We start from the raw sequence: 12,126 nt of genomic DNA on the forward strand, positions 1-12,126 counted from the left end.
ATGGAATGGTATTTTAGAAATTTTAATAAATCTTTTTAAAAAAAAGTCTACCAATTATTATTTACCAATAAACTTTTCAAGAGTATTTTTATCGATCAGAGGAATTACGTCTTTTTACGAGTGTTATTCGTTCTTTCCCCGTCTAATTCTTGTTTGATTACATTAAATGAGGGAATAAATATATTTTATTGCGGCTCTTGGACACAAAAACGTTTCGAGGAGTGTATCGATCCTATTCAGAACCCAATTCTTCAAGGTAATTCACTACAAAGTCCGGATTTAATTTCTCGAACATAACCTCAACGTAAGCTTTACCCGATATTAAATACTTTTTCTTTCAGTTTTTTTTTTTTTTTTCGCGCAACGCAATATAACCTGCATGAATCGATCAAAGGTTTAATAACTCTTCCCTCCGGCTATATATTTTTAGCCCAATGAGATTGTAATTTGAAAAATAGTCAAGTGTGTGTTGGATACAACTAAATAGTTCGATCAACGTGAATAAATAATATCTGTGCATCAATTTTGTTACATCAATATTGATTTTATTAGATAGTTTCAATTTATTAATTTATCAAATTGAATTCTATATTTTTCTCTATGAATATTGCCATCAGTGTATTCAGTCATTTCGGATATTGTATTTTTTCCTTTTATTTTTCTATCATCAAAAAATCAATATCCTCCAATCAAAAATCTTTCCATGCTTTTTTGATGTTGCGTTGAATTTGTGTGAATAAACATAAAAAAAAAAAAATAATAATAATAATAATAATTATTAAAAAAGCTTGTACTAACTTGAGAAGATAGAAAAGGAAGGGAAAAGTAACAAAAGAAATTTGATACGCAAAAAATTCAAAAAAATTTATAAACGTATAAATATATTGATATAAATTCGCGAATAAAGATTAATTAATAAAACGGACAGCAAATTTAATCGAACGAAATTCAATTATGCGATAAGGATTGTTAAAATAGACGCTATTTCGTAATAAATCAATTTTATTAGATTTAAAAGGGACTCGAATTGATCGAAATAATACTCATGGAGTAATTTAATAATTCAATTTTCGATTACATTAATTAATTCCTTTATCCCATTTTACGCCCTTCATATTTTTGAAGTTTTATTCCTTGATAACATTTACTCTTTCAGTTTCTACGTATATTTATTGCTCTTTTGATTTTTCTTTTATTAAATCAATTTCATAAGTGGCGGATAACAAAATGAGATTATGGCGTTTAATAAAGCAAAGTTTGCTTGGAAACTTTACAGACGTTTATTCTTTCATCGATCAGCTCTGTTCGAGAGGGAGAGCAAAGATGAAGAGAATGCAGTGATTTAATAAAGCCTGCAGGTGGACGAGCAAATAAAGATGTATGGACGTAAATCTTCTTTGTTAAATCTAATCTGATGCAGCTAAACGATTAACCTTTGATCTTATTTATATACCGAAATATCTTCACGATGTTCAAAGTCATCTCCAATTATCAATATATGTCTGTATAAACGAAGAATTTCATCTTTCGCAATTAATGCCGAGCTATGCGATGAAATTTACGAAATATTTATAAGGATACATATATAATTATGAAATATATCGCATTTACGGAATTATAATATATTTGTATCTATGAAATTTATATTTATGAAATATTTGAAATTTATTTATTTCGTTTTATCCTTTCCCTGCGTGCGGATGAAAATATTAAATTTCCCCCCCATCCTTGCAAATTTATAATACATTTTACTTACCATAACTTTTACGATACCAAGGAAATATCGCAAAAATGAAGGGAATATTTTTAAATAAACGATAAAATGTTTTCATATTTTCTTGTCGTTATTTTCGTTTCGCCAAAACCTACGTGCACAAGATGTTAATGTATCATGATGCTAACGTTCCATTATACAGGATTAAGATAATAATATGAGCATCAAACTGTCTAGTTATATCGATCTCTGCCTCTCTCTTTGCTGAATCGAGTTTATTTCTGAATAAATATTATTATACAGTTTATTTCAAAATAGTTTATATATATATATTTCGAAGGAAGATAGGAATTTGGTATTTCTTCGTGTAAAAAAAATTCGAAATAGATTTCAATTAATTTTGAATGCGTGTACACTTACACACAACCTCGCGTTTTATCACTTGCCTTTATCACTGCGGTATTCGCATTGCTGTCTGGATTTATCACATTACGTAGCAAAGGATGACAAATGAGAGAGAAATATATTTTCCAAGTAAATTAAATTCTTTCCGCGAATTGAATTACCAAAAAATATAAAAATTGAAACTTTGCGTTGAACAACTTGAAAATTAATATATGATTTTTCACGAGAATAAAAAATAATTATTCGGCTGAAAAATTTGTTACCTGAAAATGTAATTTTATTCTCAAATATATTTTATCATATCCGATGTGTCCAAATATTTATTCAAGTATAATTCAATTAGATATTAATTTATTCAAACATGAAATTTCGTATGAAAAAAAAAAATATTTTCGATTTACTTTTCTATGTAAATTTACTCCCTTTGAATACCATCACTTCGGAAACACCCTGTATAGATCACGTCGAAAGCGCTCATGCCGATCTTTCCTTATAGAGGAAAGAGGAAACTTTATAAGTTCCATAAATATTTAACAGACGAAACGTAACTGACGGAACCGTGGAATTTTAAGTACGGTTTATCAGATAAAGCTCAGATGTGTATACATATTTTTCTCTCTCTTCTTTTTTTCTTTCTTTTCTTTTTTCTTTTTTTTTTTTTTTTTTAAGGGAAAAAGAGATTAAATGGCTTATCGATTTGACCCGTCTGCCCTTTAATTCGTTGCAGCTCATTCATAATATGTGTACATTCGAGTCTTTATAATAGAGATTGGCCATCGATTCGACATTTGGTTCATTGGCATTGCTCTTAGTAACGCGTAATCAATGTAACGATCAATCATAAACACAACAGTAACTCGTCTTTATTTTCATAAATTAAAATTTCGAATTTATTAGGTATAATGAGTTATTGAGAAAAGGTGAATAAAATAGTTTTAGAAAGCAATTTGATATTACAAATGTCGAAATATTGATTAAAAAAAAAATTTTATACACGTAGGAAGTATCGTATGAATATTAATTACGCATAATATTAATTACATTTTGGTATTATTTATCGAATGTGCACGAATATTTTCAAAGTCCGAAGTTTTTCATTTAAATCGAACAAGTATGACATCTATGAATAAATTGCGAACTATTGTTCGAGGTAAGAGCACTATATAACATAATGTTGAATAACGAAGCATTATCGTGTATCTTGAACTCATAAAATCTATTTACACGTTAAATATGTATTCGTATTTCAAAATGAAGAAATATGTACATATACTTTACGAGCGATAATGAAATATTACGAGACTATTTGAAATAACGATGGGTAAAATATTTTTCTCCGGTTAAATTTCATATATGCACGTTCGCGAATTATAATTTCATAATGTTGGAAAAAATTGAAAGAAAAATCCATTAATGAAAAATATAAAGGCTAAAAATGAAATATGTATATTTTTTTTATATTTAAATTTAAAAAATATGAAAATTTTTTATCACGGTATTTAATATATCTCTTTGTTATTGTTCAGTTAACATGCTTCTCGATTTCGAAAACATTACACCGGAGCTTACATGCTTCTTTACATGCTACTCGAACCTACCGACTGCGTACACATCGATCAAAAATTTTCTAGCGACACGTTGATAAACCTTCAAAAAAAAAGAAATGCGTTTCAAAAAATATCCGATATACATTAGCATTTTATATTTGTATGAAACGCGATAACGTCAAAGTAAAAAAAAAAACGATGTAATGTAAGATTACATCTCATTAGTGCAATTAGTAGACATGAAATAACAGCGCTTGAATATGGTAATAAAATGATGAATACGATGAGGTTAACGATAGACAGTCGGTAAGAAAGAGGGGACAGCGGAGAGAAAGAGAGAACGGAGGAAGAGTGGAGAAAGAAGAGGGAATTAGTAACGTCAATAATAATAGTTGCCGCGTAACGAGGCCAAGAAGGAAATACAGGATCGTAGGACAAACCAATCGAGCAACTTTTGTACGACACTGTACTCGCCGAGTGGTAGCTATCATACACACGATTCCATCATATACAATTCGCGTCTGAGCCTCGGCCACGACCAACCGCGCATTATAAATAACTTTCAGTATCGTGATGTGTATCCACTTGAAACTGCACACAACGTAGTCCACGTAGTCCATGCTTCAACAAATTATGAATTCCTTATGAAAATATATCTGTACATTTGGATGAAACGAAAAAGTTAAAATTAAAATAATTATTTTTAAAAAAAAAAAAAAAAAAAAAGATTTGATTCTAATTTTACTGATCGAAGCGTATTGAAGTGAATTTCAACAAAATAAATTTTTAAAATTTAAAAAATAAATTAAAATTTATGGATTTTTAATTTTGGATTCTTTCTTTCTACATTATATATTTATATATTTTATATTTATTACAATTATTATAATTTTTATATTAATTATATTTTTTTATTAACATAATATTAAAATTTAGTTTAAGACAAGTATTATTGATCAAATTTAAAATTTAACACAATGATATTATAAATATTTGCTCTGTTTTATTTATTTAAATACAATTTTATTTTATACAATTTGATGTGAATTATTAATGAAATGGAAACGAAAATGTATAAAATATTTAAAAAATATCCAACAATATATTATTATAATATATCAATATTATTATATTATTATAATATAATATATTCTAAAAATTTCTTTTTATCGTGAAAATACGATTACCTATAATAATATTATATCTAAATGATCATTAATTATTTCTGAAGTTGATTATCTACATCCGACTATAAATACTGATAAAACATACAGAGTGTATCACGTAACGGTATCCTCTTCAAATAATCTATAAGAAAATGCTGACATATAAAATTAATTAGTTTTTAGTAGCGCATAAATTATAGCGATAATATTTTTAAAATGTTTCTCTTGTTGAAAATGTATTTCAAAACATGGATTAATGCTCGAAGGAATATATATATTTTCCAATTAAACAACGAATTAAAAAAAAAAAAAATCTCATTTTTTTTTCAAATACGAAAGAAATATTAATGAAAAAAAGAATTAAGATAATAAAAAAACTATATAACAAAGTTTACGTATCAAATGTGTTTAATGGATTTATTTGATGACGTTCAAAAATGTTAGTTACCGTTATGCGATACGTATACATCCTGTACTATATGATTTGTCTATTCATGGTCTATTCATGGCTCCCCCTTCGAAACTTTACGTTATACTTCGTTCGAGAAATCTTTGTAGCTTTATTTATGAATATAGTACGCGTCACGGGTAAATATTATACATAACGAACAGCTGTACATAGAGAAAATTATGCGACTGCATTACAGCGAATCGAATCACTCGCGTAATTTCAAATGATAATAATGTTCTCGAGAAATTCCGATCCCACGGCAACCCCCACCTCTCCTCCCCACCCCGACTGTTATCTCCATCCTTCTCTCTTTTCTTCTTCTTCTTCTTCTTCTTCTTCTTCTTCTTCTTCCGTCCCTACTTCCACCAATGTTTTTATGCGCATGGAACACAAACAAATATACTACTATGTGTATAAGAAACACAACGACGGTAAATCGGCAAGCAAAGTGACAGCATAAGCTGAATGGAATTCTGGTAATTAAATGGATCTCTGAATGAACGACGATAGGCTATTCGGTGACCCGAGATAACCCCGGGAAGATAATGAAATTCTTCGATCCATAGCTCTATTTGTTCCTGTTTGCTTGCTTGAGATTATTAATGCGTTCGTAGAGTTTTACAGGGACTCAGCTCCATGTGTTGAATTCAATACGCTCACCGCTCGTTCTTGCTTGTTAATCTTTTCCGCTTTAAGGAACAGACAGTGTATACGTATGCGTGCACATATGGTGGGGTGTGCGCGCGCGCGCATATTTCTACTCGAAGAAGCTCTAGTACAGTATCGTCTAAAAGTTGACGATGGTTTTCAATGTTCGAGAAACTTACAATTACTATATATATATATATATATATTATCGTATCACGTTTTATGTATATTACTCGTGTATTTCAAGGGGACGAAATATATATATATATGTATCATGATTTATGATATATGATTAATCTTGCAAGATGAAAAAATCCAATTATAGAATTATTAAATTAAAAATAAAAATAAGAAATATAATGTATGAAACTATTAAATTTTGTTATTTTTCCTTTCGTCTTTTATTTTTTTCACGTTTTCGATTATCTATCTAATGTACACATGATACTTTATCACGCGTGAATGCCATGTATTAATTAATTAAAACTCTATGCGTCATATATCGTATGAAACAACGCGAGATTATTCGAGATCTACAGTCTGAATTTCAAGTAAACGCTTCTCGTATATTGGTTTAGTGGAATTAGAGTTTAAATGACTTTAAACACTTGAGATGCCGATGTGACTTGTTCCATATTTGCTTAGTACGTTTATCTAACGTTAAATATTTAAACGTTTGAAAAGTTGAAATATCATAATTTAACAAAGTTGATAATATGAAAATTTGAAAATTCAGAAATTCTTGAAAATTGAAAAAGATTTGAAAACTCGAAGGTTTAATGATGAAATGGATTTGAAAATTTGGAGATACATAAATTTTTAAATTTAAACATTGAAAATTCAAAAATCTTTTCGAAAATTAAAAAATTTGAAAATTTTTGTAAATCATCAAAATTTATAAAAATCACGAGCCGAGAATTGTTGAATAGAAAATTTTGTGGAGAAATGGTCGAAATTTCCAAATAATAATAAGAAGCAAAATTAAAAAAGGAGAAATTCTTTCAGATTGATGCTAAACAATAACCATTTGCCTGAAGTCTTTTTTTCCTATCTTTAATACGGTTGATGTTTTTCTTCGCAACATTTTCAGCTACGTAGCAGCTGAGTCAGCCAAAGAATGATTGCACCAGCTGTACAACCGACACGAAAGCGCATCGCTAATTAATTATTTTCCTCCGGATAATAAAGGGCTACTGGCCTGTTTCTTTATAAATTAAGCGTCTCCCCCCCCCCCCACCCCTAGATTATAGTACGTTACACGTTGAAATAAATTTTAATAGCCATCTATAAAATTCTGATTAATTTGGAGAATTTACACCCACATAATAAACATAATGAAGAATAATTATCGTGCTTTATTTTTTCCCATAATTCCCACAATTTTTAAAAAACTTCTCTTTCATCTCTTTATGATTCTCATCTTTTATTTCTTTGTTTTTTTTTTTTTTCAATCAATAACAAAATTTATTTCAACTTTTTGCTCGTACATTTACTACTTCGTGTCTTTTTTCACCCGAATTTATAAAGAATATTAAAGAAGATACAAGATACATTACACATATAATATTTACATTACATGACGTGCAACTACGTATCATCGTCGTTTCGTCATTCTTGGATATAATTATTGCCCGTGTTAAAAGCAACTTGGTAGGTAAGGAAGGCTGCGACATCACTGAATAGTGATGAACATAAAAATATTCAATTGCTTTGCTGAAACCAGAGATATAGCCAGAGATTAGGAGGAACCGTGTTGATTCAATGGTGATACAAGATTGTTGTTGATTTATTGTTCAATAAATAATCGACAACAAATGTTAACTACTTGAAAATAGCGCCTTCTAGATCTACTAATATATTTAATACTCCCGTCATTATAACGTTTACTTAATGAGTAATTACATTAATAATACGGACGATAATAATAGCACATGAGCAATATGGTATACTCTTCGGGTAACGAAAGAGTTTCAAAATATATTAACCGCAATAAAATTGCGCTGCAATCGCGAAATTATTTATTATCGTTGAAGTATCATACAACCACCATTTCTTATTCCCACGCAGAATGTATTTTAGAACTTGAATCTTATGTTCTCCTTTTTCTTACCACTACACCATTCTGCAGAATATTGAATTTTTTTTACAACCAACCATGTTATGACTCAGTGATGAGAATACAGCGACTCAAATAGTATAAAATATACAATGGAATATTCCGTATACATCTCGATAAAATTGAAGGTTCAAAAATTGTTAAAGGATCTTGAAATCCTTTCGCGATCACATTTTGCTTTACGTGTCGTTATTTAATTTAAATTAATTATTATTTTGAATTTCTTTTTTTACGTATCTCCGTTTTATTCATTTTATACATAACATAAAATAAATTTACGAGACTTGAAATTAAAAGTAGATTCTGCAATAAATATTACGGAATATAAGACAAAATTATTAATGCACAATATATTCTTATTTTATCTCAACGAGAAACAAAAAAAAAAAAAAAAAAAAAAAGAAGAAGGAAAAAAAAAAAACAAAAAAAATACAAAAAGTAGAAAATCAAACATTTGCGAATGTCAGTTACATCTGCAAACAACGCGTGAACACTTCACAGCTGTCTGTTATAAACCGGTGTATCCACCTCTAAACACTTTTGCCCCTTTCCTGCTTTGATAAATATTTTCATACAAATGCTAAAAATTTATTGATTGGGAATGCCAACTGCATAGAAACGTAATAGTCATTTGTCTTTCTCTCATATAAAGCTCAATACATATTTTTTGTCAAAGTTCAATCTATATCTATCGAAGCTTAAAAAAGTCAAATCCTTTTGAATTTTAATATATCATACGTACTCTTTTAAACGTAAAACACAAAAATATTTCTTTCATTACTTTTTATAATAATTATTATATTACGCGAAGTAATTATCGACCATAAGAAATATTATCTTCCTATATATATAATGTAAGATGTAACTTTAAAAAAAAAAAAAAAAAGTCAAGCACCTATCAATACTTATATAAGAATATAATTTTAAGTTAACGATAATTGTAAATGATTATTGTACTTTAATCATGTTCTACCTTATATCCTATTACCGCTTATGACTTGTAGGTTCATAAATATTTACAGCAAGCTTGGAGTTTAAATTTATAACGTTCGAGTAAACACGAACGCACGTCGCAAGAAAAGACGAGCGCGCGCGCGCGCACGACCACCCATGTGACGAGATGGTTGGAAGGTCGAAAACGTTCCAACGTTTTTCTCTATTGCTCATAAACCAAGTTCGACTAAATTAACTAATTTCAGTCCCGACACAATATCGTTTCGATATTCGTCATTCCCCCAAGTCTGTTAATATTCCAGTTACTTGAAAAGCGCAGTAGCCCGATCAAAAATTCATGAGAAAGTGCAGGTCGAATGGGCAGTAGCCGAACTAAGACGCTCGGAGGCCAAACTAAGTATTCATTAAGCGTGCAATAATTCGTACTCGCAACGATGAACACAGCGCGTTCATGATTTCGCTCGTATTCCCCGGTGTATATATTTCTAACTTTGATTTAATGAATTTATTTATACTTTTTTACTTACGAACACGCAAAAAGTTATTTAATTATGCCCCATCTGACATTATTGAATTGTTTAATTGATTGCATTGTTTAAAGGAAAAAAAAATTATTAACGAATAAAATAAAATATTTTAATTTGATTCTTTTCCAGTTGTGACTGAAAAATTTTAATTATTCTTTTATTTAAAAAAAAAATATCTCAAAACGTGAATACTCGTCACACCGCCGTTTAATGTGTGAAATATTGAAATGATTATAACAATTATTTCGTTTGTACTATTTTGATATTTTTAAATTCGTTGAAAAAAAAAAAAAGTTCATCTCTTTGAAATCGCATGAAATAATAACGTTATCAAAATACAAGCCGTTATTAAATTATAGTGAGAAATAACCGCTTTGGGCCTGAATAGCGAGGGTCACCTTTTTTCCTATTATTGTGAAACCCTCTCTGAGTACACCGGAGAATTATTGTCCGCAAAAGGAAGCGCAAGACCAAGCGTTCGGGGACAATAATTGTGCCGCACGGCAAACTGCCAAGGACGGTACATAGGCGGCTGCATCAGTGGCTGCATTCTCTAAACCTTTCTCCGTTTCTGTCATATCGTCACAAGAAAAGCAACAGATTTTCGAATAAGAAGATCGAAAGACGAAAAAGCAACATTGCACAATCTTGAATTTAATTCTTCCTCTGTGATCATTTCTTTTTTTAAATTCTTAGCCTTTGGAAAAATTCCAAAGATTTTTCGGGACAATATTTTCCCCTTCTCTCTTACGATATGATATAACTGAATTCAATAAAATGCACAGGAAATAGAACAATCGAAACAAAGAATAATGGTTTCTCGATTTATTAGTTACAAGATAAGAAGTATATTTTATTTTATTTCCTATTTGAAAACATCGCGTATGGATAAATTTTATCCAATGATAATTTCGATAAATTTTTAACGATTTTTTTATTATTATTAAATATTCTTATATAAATAAATGTTTCAAAATTTCGTAAAATATCTTCTAGCAATTATATAATTCTCTTTGAAGAATAATATTATTCAAGAGGAACTGTTCTCATTTAGATCTCGGTTTTCGCGCTTTTGGTAAACTTCAAAGTCGAGTAAAATCAAGGAATTAATTATTTTGAGAGCGTAACATGTTTGCATAAACGTTGTAACAAAAGATTTTTATAACGAAAATGATATTTTTCGTTTAAATAAGAAAAGAAATCAATCGTATATTTGGCATAGGTCGCAAGGAGCAATTTGTCAACTCGTAAAATCATAAATTTGTACGGATACACGATTTAATGATTTGCATAAAGCCACCGAAACGCAACGGTTCACTACGCCAATGGATTTAAACAGACTGCAGGCTCGCCTGTATCACCATTGGCGTATAACGTCCCACTAATCGCCGCTCTGTTTGTCAACGTAATACGTTATCTGGTTGATCGAATGATTTTCATAGGAAATAAGTTAACAATGTAATTAAAGTGTAACTGTATTACGATTATTTAGCCGTTTTAATGGTTTTATCTATCGTGGAATTCTATTTTACCTTTAATTTATTCTGTTAAAAAAAAAAAAAAAAAAAAAAACAAATTGATATCGAATTTGAATAACGTAATTATATATAGATTTTATCATATTTTATTATCGTATTTATAGACGATATTCTGATACATTTAATCTCGTTATAAATGAAAGAAAATTATTATCTATTTTGAAATAGGACAGAGATCGTTATGTTATTTTAAAATTGTAATTTAAGAATGAAATTTAAATGGAAAATGGTAATAATAATAAGAGTTAGCGTAGTTTAATTTAAAATAACGAAAAAAAGAGTAGCTCGGTCGACGGAAATATATGAATTTCTAAGTGGAATCTTTTTCGCGCAGAAAAATCGTTAAGTTGACGACTATGTAGAACTCATAAAGAGAAATGTACGATACGTATATGTTATGTATATTACGTGAATACTAAAGCCTTCGTACACTCGACGTTGCCTGTTTTAATTCAACGCGCCGATGATAAAGTTATTCAAGTAAGTTTTGCAAAAATGTATAAATATTTTCTTAAACAAAAGTACAAAGCGCGCGATAGTAACGGTGCATTTCATTAAAAATATATTTTCGAAGAAACGAATTCGGCCGAATGCGTGTATCTTTTATTTCTCAAGATAGATGAATTAATTAAAATTCTTCGTTAAATAGCAACTTCAAATATCTTTTTATTATTCAGTTGCCAGTATTATTTTATGAATTATTTTCAACGACCAGCTTTCATTATTCGTAAAATTCTCGTCCGCTATGGACTCCAATCTCGTTTACAAAGAAAGGAAGATCATCAAGCTCTCGGGAGCTCTTGAAGAGAAATTTATTTGAAAGGAGATTTTATTCGTTTCTTCTCATTATTCCCCCGTTTTCCTCTCTCTTTCTCTTTTTTATATATATATATATATATATTTTTTTTTTACCTCTCCCCTCCTACTTTTTCCCTTTTTAAATCTAAATTAAATTATGCGAGAAAAAATTTTGTTTCCCATTTTAATGCTGGTTGATAAACGTTTATCGGTATATAAGTTTTATTCGTCGATGAAATTGTCCTCCTGAGTTAGAATTATT

At 29.3% G+C, this 12,126-nt stretch overlaps 1 protein-coding gene across 1 annotated transcript in view; it reads right to left on the bottom strand.

Moving 5' to 3' along the window:
- The window catches only part of LOC100865061 (uncharacterized), a 203,166-nt gene that overhangs the window by 100,599 nt on the left and 90,441 nt on the right, over nucleotides 1-12,126 (bottom strand). The gene's annotated exons all lie outside the window — the stretch shown is intronic.

Source organism: Apis florea, unplaced genomic scaffold (genome assembly GCF_048593485.1).
Source record: "Apis florea isolate Af1SG1 unplaced genomic scaffold, ASM4859348v1 contig_2153_pilon, whole genome shotgun sequence".
In the NCBI taxonomy this organism is placed as follows: Eukaryota; Metazoa; Arthropoda; class Insecta; order Hymenoptera; family Apidae; genus Apis; species Apis florea.